The following is an 8,528-nucleotide window of genomic DNA, read 5'->3' as shown; positions in this document are numbered from 1 at the left end:
GCAGGAAAACCATACCTGGGTAAGATGTCTTCCAGCAGCTTCTTGGCCACCGTCTGAGCCGTTTCATGCTTGGTTGGGTATGCCTCTACCCAGCCAGAGAAGGTATCTATAAATACTAAAAGATATTTATAACCATACTTCCCTGGTTTAATTTCAGTGAAGTCGACCTCCCATTGTGCTCCCGGTTTGGTGCCTCTGAGCCTGGTCCCTTTTTCATTTGATCCGACTCTTGTGTTTGTGAGTTGACAGGTCTTGCAGGCAGACACAACCTGATTTATCTTGGTATTCTGCTGGTGAATCTTGATCCCGGCATGTCGGATTAAGTCCTTTATTTTCCGGGTTCCCAGGTGAGTGGACCGGTGCATATGTTCTAATACCGTGTCCCCGAGTTGGTCTGGCAGTATAAGTTCCCCTTCTTGTGTATGCCACCATCCCTTTATTTCCTGGGCTCTGGGGAGCTTTCTGATATGTTGCAATTCTTCCTGGGAGTACTTGGGCTGGTTTGGTAAGACTGGGTCTCCTGGGTCTGGGAGTTGTAAGGCCATGGTAGGGACCGAGGTAAGGGCTACTGCCTTCGCAGCCTGGTCAGCCTTTTGGTTACCTCTTGCTACCGGGTCATCGGCTTTCTGGTGCCCCTGGCAGTGGATTATGGCTAACTTGGCAGGAAGCCATAAGGCCACAAGCAGATCGAGAATTTCCTGCTTATTTTTTATTGTCCGTCCCTCTGCTGTCAGCAGCCCTCTCTCCTGATAGATTGCCCCGTGGACATGAGCTGTAGCAAATGCATAACGGCTGTCTGCGTAAACGTTAAGCCGCTTCCCAGCCCCCAGTGTCAGTGCCTTAGTAAGGGCGATGAGTTCTGTTCGCTGGGCTGACGTCCCGGAGGGCAGGGCCTCCGCCCACACAGTGTCCGTGTCAGTGACCCACCCACATACCTGCACCCATCCCGCACGAAGCTGCTCCCATCCGTGAACCAGGTGGCCTCTGCATCAGGGAGGGGCTGGTCGGTCAAATACTTCTGGAGTCCATGTACTTGCTCTGGGATTCCCGCACAGTCGTGTAGTGGGGCGTCTAAGTCAGGGTCGGGCAGCAAAGTAGCAGGATTGAGGGCTGCACTGGGCTGGAACCGCGCTCTTGGAGGGTTGAGTAGGAGGCTCTGGTAATGGGTTATACGTGCGTTACTCATCCATCTGTCAGGAGGCTGCTTCAGGACTCCCTCAATGGCATGTGGGGTTGTAATCCAGATTTCCTGCCCCAGGGTCAGTTTGTCAGTGTCTTTGACTAAGAGCGCTGTTGCCGTGATAATTCTCAAGCACGGTGGCCAGCTGGCAGCTACAGGATCTAACTTCTTGGACAAATAAGCCACTGGGCGGCTCCAGGGGCCTAAAGCTTGAGTCAAGACCCCTTTCGCTATCCCTATGTGTTCATCTACAAAGAGGTGAAAGGGCTTCATAATATCTGGCAGGCCCAGGGCTGGAGCACCTAGAAGGGCCTTCTTTAACTGCCTAAAGGCAGCTTCATCTTTCTCAGTCCAGTCAAACACCCTTCCCTCTTTGGTAGCTTCATATAGGGGCCTGGCGATTTCGGCAAAACCCGGTATCCAGAGGCGGTAGTAGCCGGCCGATCCTAGGAATTCCCTTACTTCTCTTCGAGAGGTGGGAGTAGGGATTTTCAAAACAGTCTCTTTTCTGGCATCCGATAACCGCCGCTGCCCGCCCTCTAGGATGTATCCCAGGTAACTCACCCTTTCTCGGCATAACTGAGCCTTCCTCGTGGATGCCCGGTACCCTAAGGCCCCCAGGGTGGCCAATAGATCTTGGGTCCCCCGCTCACAGTCCTTGGCTGTGTCGGCAGCAATCAGGATGTCATCTACGTACTGGAGGAGGGTGAGGTTGGGGTGTTTCCTTCTGTACTCACCCAGGTCCTCGTGCAGCGCCTTGTCGAAGATGGTGGGCGAGTTTTTGAACCCCTGGGGTAGGCGGGAGCGACCCGCCTCATCTCAAATCTGCGAGGGGCATACCCATCCCTCGTAAGAGGCATATCCATCCCTCCTGGGGGGGGGAAGAACGTCTTCCAACTCTCCCCCGCCTGTGGTCTTGGGCGCGTCCGCCTAGACCCCTCAGGCAATTACAGATTCCAGAAACGAGCTCACACAGAACAGAACACACCTACTGCGGTCAGTCGGACTCTTCGGATTGGGGGTCCCTCGATGGTATTGGGAATCCTGGGCGAGCCCCCAATTGTTGTGCCCAGATTTCAAGATTCCCAAGAGCCCAGGGAGCCAGCCAGTCCGATGCAAAAGCAAAGAGTCCTTTAATTCAAGCTAGCTTGCGCTCCCCATTCACCAGACTCACTGACACAACGGCAAGCCCAGTGGCCGAGAGAGCGAGGCCTGATGGGACAGGGGGTTTTATAGGGGGGTGGAGTAAGGGCAGGAGAGAGGACTGTGGGCCCCGCCGATTGGCCAGGCGCGAGTCAGTGTCTCATTACACAGGATGTGGTCATAGTGATGGCGTGCACTTCCCTTGATTATTATTGGCTAGTCCAGAGAAATCCTGGGTGTGGCTAGCAGAGGCTTCTTCTGGGAAGAAGCACATGGCTCTGTCCAAAAATGGAGGACCCAAGGCAAGATGGAGGGTGCAGTCCTCGTCCGGGCTCCAGGGGTTAGTCCGATCACCGGGGGTCCAGCAGATCGACCAGTTCCAGCCCAGACAGGAAGTCCACGTCCTCTGTCTGGTCCCCGGGGGCGCCGGCGATCGCCTCCTCCTCCGTCTCCTTGGGCTAGGGCACACGCCCCGCTCCGCCGCCGCCGCTGCCGCGTGGGTCCGGTCCAGGGGCAGCGGGTGGGTGGCGGCCTGCACTGGGCTCCCGCTGTTGGCCGGGGAGTCGATGCCCGAGGCTGCCAGCAGCGCGGCCAGGTTGTGCCTCATGGGGCCCGGCGGCCGGCCCACGCAGGCCCCGGCCCCTCCGACTGGGCCCCGAGGGCTCCATGGACCCCTGGCCCCAGTGTGGGCAAGAGGGGAGCCGACCACGGGGGAAGGGAAGAAAGAGCCAGGCGGCGAGGCCTTCCGGTCCCACGACCTCCCCGGTTGGTCGCTGCTCGGCCCCACCCCTCTGCCCGCCGCCGGCCGTGCAGCCAGTCCGGACACTTGGACTGGCTCCGGGGAGGCCAGGCCGTACGGCCGGCGCGGAGGGGTTCCAGAGCTCAGCGGCTGGACTCCTCCTCCCGCACCGTCCGGAGAGGCGGGCGGTGCACCTTTCAGATAGAGCAAGCTGTCATTTAGGAGAGTATCGCTTGGCAAGGAACTGAGGATGGTCTCCAGCCAACACGTAATGAGGAACTGAGAGCCTCAGTCCCACAAGAAACTAAATGCCAAAAACTATTGTTTAATCTTGGAAGTTGATCCATCCTCAGTTGAACTTTCAGATGAGACCTCATTCCTGGCCAACATCTTGATTGCAGCTTTATGAGAGACCCTGAAGCAGAGGACCCAAATACCTGGCCCACAAAATCTGTGAAATAATCAATGTGTTGTTTTAAGCCACTACGTTTTGGGGATAATTTGTTATACAGCAATAAATAGCCTGGCCGGCATGGCTCAGTGGTTGAGCATTGACCTATGAACCAGGAGGTCATGGTTAGATTCCCGGTCAGGGCACATACCTGGGTTGCAGGCTTGATCCCCAATGGGACATGCAGGAAGCAGCTGATCAATGATTCTCTCTCCTCATTGATGTTTCTATCTCCCTCTCCCTCTCCCTTCCTCTCTGAACTATTGACTATATATATATTTTACAGGGAGCACTGAAAAATTTATTTAAGAAGGGAAGGTTTACTTAAAAATTTGGAAAACAAGTGAATGATTTCTTAACAAGTGTCCATTTTTAGAAGCTGTAAGCTGTAGCAACAGTACAAAGGATGTTCTTTGACTTAGGAGGAGCAAGTTTCCTTTCAAGGTATTAATCTTGATTTCTGTAACTTGGGGGTGATCATTTAATTGAGAGCTTCATGGCCTTCTAATGCCATGGTGTACACCAATAATAAATAATTTTTGAAAAAATTAACTTATTAACTAATTTAGGTCATTTTTAAATACAAAAATGTTATTACATAGGTTATATATAAAACAAAACAAAGTATTTCTCCTGAGTTCCAGACATATCCATCCAGCTAGCTGCTAGACATTCATTCCATCTGGATATGAATTTATAGAAGCAATAGAAAGTGAACCTGTCAAAAACTCAACTCATTTCTATACTGCACAAATCTGATCTGCCTTCTTTAGTTTCTGTCTTTCTCACAGTTCATCCACTACCCAAAGCAGAGCCCAAAATCCATCTCCAGTACTCTCTCATTTACTAGTACCCCCATTCAGTCACCAACTCAAGTCCACTTAACCTCAGAAACGTTGCAATCTAGCTGTCCCTCTACTGCCCCCTTCACTACCTAAGAATGGATGTGAAGGACTTTGTCAAGTTCTATTTTTTAATGTTTTGTTAACTTTAATGTCCAAACTTTTTCAAGTTCTATTTTAAAAATTCTATTATGTTTAATATACATAAACTTTTTCCCAAAATGGTTCACTTCCACCTTCCACTAGGGAATAAAATTGTAGTAAATATAACATGTATGAGATGTGACTGTAAATTATGGGATCTAAGCTGAAAATTAGTTTCATTACCTTAAAGTCATATTTATATTATACAGTTAATATATTTTAGAGTAAAAATGTTTTCTGAAAAGTATTTTTACAAACATTGTCACTGATTTCTAATTTAAATAATGTTTTAATCTTTATTTCTGAAACATCTATTGTCAATAGAGTCTAACACTTTAATTTGGGTTTGAGTTTTTCATGGAGCATTTGCAAGAAAGGGACTTATAATTTCAGAAAAAGTTTAGATTAGGTTTCAGGAACAATTCATTGTTTAATTGTCTTAGGAACCAGGGGTGGGGAACCTCTGTCTAAGAAAAATCCAAGATTTTGCTTAAGTTTATCAGGCCAATAATAAGTTCAGCAAAAGTTTAATTAGTTGGTGATGGATTGAAGCAGAGAGTGAAACTCAGCAATGTAATATACTCTATTCTCACATCTTTCAAATAACTTGTTAAAATCAGTGAAAACATCTTGTATATCTGTATACCTGTATTTAATTGCTTTATTTTTTTTGGCTCTTGTCAGCTTTTTTTTTTTTGGTCAGCTTGTTTGAAAAGAGTTTCACTCCAAACTTGTTTTTGAAAATGGCTGGTGCTTTTTTATTATTGTGTGGTCTTTTGCATATTTCTGCAATAGTGATCTGTGATTGAAAAAAAAAGGATAAAAACCTTTCTTCACTCTTCTTTTGAATCTATTAAGTTTAGGAATAGATATTCATTTTATAATGATCTTACAGTACAAGAAAAGCCAGTTTCCTATGAAAAGGCATGAACACATTTAATCATGTCATTCTAAAAACACATATTGTTAATGTTTCTTATAAACAAATAGAGCCAGGCTGGTGTTGCTCAGTGGTTGAGCATCAACCTATAAACCAGAGTTCGATTTCCCATCAGGGCACATACCTGGGTTGTGGGATTAATCCCCAGTGGGGCATGCAGGAGGCAGCTGATCAACGATTCTCTTTCATCATTGATGTTTCTATCTCCCTCTCCCTTCTTCTCTGAAATCAATAAAAATATATTAAACAAACAAACCCCCCGTCCCCCAAAACAAATAGAATAAATGCCCATTGCATTTATTGTTCATCGAGTAAACATTTACCAAGTGCCTAGTATGCCTAATAAAGTGCTGGGGAATGCAGAAATTAGACTAAGGGCCCACCCCATATGGAGCTTAAGTTCTAGTATAAGGAGACAGTGAAAAAGTAAATATATCAATGGCCAAGATAATTTCTGATTACGGTACATTCTATGAAGAAAATAGAGTGAAACTGGGTGTAGAAGTGGGAAGGAAGGAAGGAAAGGTGTTTCCTTGAGATGAGGAAGACAGGCAACGCCTCTGTGAGGAGCAGAATATGAGCTGAGACTTGAAGAATGAGCCAGGCTGGTGCAAGCCCGTGAGGAAGTGTGCCAGGCCCAGGAAGTGGCCAGTCTGAGGGCTTGGAGAAAGGACAGAACTGGATGAGCATAAGGACCGAGATGACAGTGGGGAGAAGCAAAGTGAGGAGGGGGAGAATAGAATGAGAGGCAAGTTAGAGCCGGATCAGCCCTTAGGCCACAGTGAGAAATCTGGATTCCTGCTCCCTTTCTCTCTGAAATCAATAAAAATATATTAAAAATTTTTTTTTGCCGAAACCGGTTTGGCTCAGTGAATAGAGCGTCGGCCTGTGGATTGAAGGGTCCCAGGTTCGATTCCGGTCAGGGGCATGTACCTGGGTTGCGGGCACATCCCCAGTAGGAGATGTGCAGGAGGCAGCTGATCGATGTTTCTCTCTCATCGATGTTTCTAACTCTATCTCTCTCCCTTCCTCTCTGTAAAAAATCAATAAAAAAATATATTTAAAAAATTTTTTTGATTAAATGTAATGTTCTTGTAATGTTATATTATTGTGATGAATATAGTATTTTCAAAGATGCACTTAGAAATCTGGTAGCTGGAGCATAAGAATTAGAAAATATAATTTCTACTTGTGCTTCAAAATCTCATATTTAACATAACTCTTTTTCAGTTTTGCTCTTTACTGAAATAGGTAAAAGGCTTGTTAATAAATTATTTTTAGACCTTGAGATAATTAAAAGTCCATAGTATTAATGTCTGTCTAAATAAATTACCATTTCAATAGTTCATGCTTCCTTACTTTTAAGTGATAACATATTTTACCTTAACTATTAAGACTAGTTAGAAAGTTTAAAAATAACCTCCTCTAAAAAGTAGCATTCATGTGTAATTCTGACATCAGTGGTCATATCACATTAACATCTCTGAAGCTATAGAACATTTCAGATGGTTGTAATTACTCAATATGGTATGTCCTCATATATAAGAACATAAGTTAATTTCTTTTTTAGTCTAATTTTTGTTACTTTATTTAAGCCCAGAATCTTCAGCCTTAAGTATACTGGCAACACATGCAAGAAATGATAGATGGATTACATAGGAATTGAAGTAAAAGATTAAAGCTAAACACATATATGTTTTAAGGGACTTATTTAATATCATCAATAATAAAAATTATGAATTGAATTGAATATGAGGTCAGAATATAAAGTAGCAAATTCTAGGAAGAAAAAGAAATCATTTAAATTAAACATGTATTTGGAGATGCACTTATGCCAGTTAATTTTTCAGGAAGGTAAGTAGCTTAAAGTAATGACTATTAATGGTAAACATATTTGTAGTTACGTGACAGATATTTGTAATCCTCTAAAATCTAACATAATGGTCACAGAGCTCTATTCTAGACAATATACTTCTTTTTGCATATGCCTCTTAGGTTATAAAAAGTACACCTGTAGTTCATCAAAATGTGCCCCAAGGCACAATACCATTTTACTCAGTCATTAGAAAGTTTAGCATAATTGCTTAGCATAATCCAAAGAAAATATGAGTACTGACATCAGGGACTCTCCAATTTGTTAGGCAATTGTTCCAAAATTTTTGGCACCAAGATAATCCACATGTTGAAAAAGCAATTAATCATTGGTGTTAGTTATCAAGTTATGATTTTAGCTGTTTCCTCCCCAAATTGACCCGAAATGACAGAGTTCCTTATTTCATTTTGTAATATTCTGACTTCAGAGATCAAAAGTTTAAGTATGCCAGTCTGGTTACAGTTGACCTGAGTTTTGTGTTAATTAGTTTTCTAAAATAAGTAGATCATAACTTGATATTTACAAAGATGAATGGTATTAATCTCACTAATATTTGGGTAAAAGGTTTAGTGACCTTTAGAAACTTACAGATTGATTACCTTAGAAGAAGTTATTTGAAGTCCTTAAACTAGCATTTTGGTCCCAAAAAGATAAATCTATTTGCTGTAGGAACTTGTGTTGAAAATAGGCCAAAACAAGAGAACACACAGATTTTAAATTTTCTAATATTTTGCAAATACAATGACATAGCCACTTCAGTCATTAAGCAGTGAATGAAATAATTACCTCACCATAATTTTAACATAATCATCTTTTACTTATACCATAAGGATGAGTAAAAATAAGAGCCATCATTCTGTGTAGTATATTTTCCTATCTTCAAAAATCACCCTTTCACAACGAACCCTGTCCCCCCCCCCACCCCCCCACCCCCGCCCCGCATTGCTCAACAATGCATGTGTCTTTGGAATTCATAGTTAAAACAATCCAGAAATATAGAAAGAAACCTTGGAACTCAACAGTCTGTGTTCAGTTCAGTTTATTCAGCTACGTGTGGATACAGTGCAGACTTAGCAATATAAATGAAGTCTTCTCTGCATGCATGACTTATGCATCTGTACCTCATCACTCACAGAAGTTTTTGGAAACTCTGAGCCTCTGCAGTATGTAGCACTCCAACTCCCAGTTTCTCTGATTCATTGTAAAGTTACTATGC

The sequence above is a fragment of the Myotis daubentonii genome, chromosome 17 (assembly GCF_963259705.1).
Source record: "Myotis daubentonii chromosome 17, mMyoDau2.1, whole genome shotgun sequence".
NCBI classification, from domain to species: domain Eukaryota; kingdom Metazoa; phylum Chordata; class Mammalia; order Chiroptera; family Vespertilionidae; genus Myotis; species Myotis daubentonii.
This window is presented reverse-complemented; position numbering follows the sequence as displayed.